The 1,336-nt window shown below is 41.5% G+C and overlaps 1 non-coding gene and 1 pseudogene across 1 annotated transcript; one reads left to right on the forward strand and one right to left on the reverse strand.

Moving 5' to 3' along the window:
- The window catches only part of LOC100958363, a 24,359-nt pseudogene that overhangs the window by 3,875 nt on the left and 19,148 nt on the right, over positions 1–1,336 (forward strand).
- On the reverse strand, positions 227–355 carry LOC111722732. Its single transcript, XR_002771426.1, has one exon. It is a non-coding gene; the product is annotated as a small nucleolar RNA SNORA19 (small nucleolar RNA).

A 1,336-nucleotide genomic window follows, 5' to 3' on the forward strand; every position in this document is an offset into this window, starting at 1 on the left:
TTTTTGGTTGCAGCCGTCATTGTTGTTTGGCGGGTCCAGGCTGGGGATTCGAACCCGCCACCTTAGGTGTATGTGGCTGGCACCTTAGCCGGTTGAGCTATAGGCGCTGAGCCAAACATATCTTTTAAAATCCTAGTTTCCCAAAACAAAAAACCTAAATGGTCACATCTTTTGTAGATAAAGACTTATTATTTACCTAATACATTTAACCACTTCCTATAAAGTTTCTTGTCTGAAGGAGACTGGCAGCATTACTATTTATAGTGATACTGCTAATTAACCTTCAACTATTTGTATAGCACGTGAGAAATAACACTGCTCACATACAGAGAAAGCAGGTCAATGAAATGTGCACTGCTCTTTCAATTTTTTTGCTCTTTTTTTTTTGGTCGGGGCCAGGTTTGAACCCGCCACCTCTGGTATATGGGGCCAGCACCCTACTCCTTTGAGCTATAGGCACCGCTGCGCTTTTAATTTTTTAAGTTGCAATGTTGGGGAAAGGATTTTGATCATTCAAAAGAACTTTCAATTATTATATAGAAGGGGATTTCTTATAATGGTGCATTTTGTATGTTTATAAGGTACTACCTTATGAACAAAAATAGCCCAAGTTTGTAATTTGACTGGCATTTAAGTGGAGAACTTGGTAACAGACAGTGTCAGACAACCAAGTCCATAGCATCTTGAGCATTGGGGTGGGAACCATTTTTATACTTTATTACCTCACAAGATAAAAAGAGCAGAGTTATAGACAGAGTCAGGTTAGAACTTGGGACCTTCCAGCCTGGAGTTTGCTGTGTCTTCTCCTCTTCACTGGCACTTTCACACATCTGGTTGTCATGTGTCTCTGAGCAAAGATAGTTCTTGACTTTTCACAGAAGTTTTTCTATGTTCAGTTGTCTTTTTATCAGTTGGGGCAGTATGTTTTTTCTTCTTTGGCTGTGGATACTACATGACACGTCTATTTTCCAGATTGGTTTCACCAGGCACTCATATTAGCAGAAATAAAAATAAATTCAAGTTCATTATATGATCGAGATGTTGGAATAACCAGCAATCAGAGTGAGTAGTTAGTGTGGCCAGAGTTTGAAAAACTGGTGTAAACTGTGGTTCAGTGAGTAGGGCGCTGGCCCCATATACCAAGGGTGGTGAGTTCAAACCTGGCCCTGGCCAAACTGCAACAAAAAAAAATAGCCGGGCACTGTGGCGGATACCTGTAATCCCAGCTACTCGGGAGGCTGAGGGCAAGAGAATCGCCTAAGCCCAAGAGCTGAAGGTAGCTGTGAGCTATGATGCTACAGCACTGTACTGAGAGTGACAAAGTGAGATTCTGTCT

This window comes from Otolemur garnettii, unplaced genomic scaffold (genome assembly GCF_000181295.1).
Source record: "Otolemur garnettii isolate 467f Iridium unplaced genomic scaffold, OtoGar3 scaffold00335, whole genome shotgun sequence".
In the NCBI taxonomy this organism is placed as follows: Eukaryota; Metazoa; Chordata; class Mammalia; order Primates; family Galagidae; genus Otolemur; species Otolemur garnettii.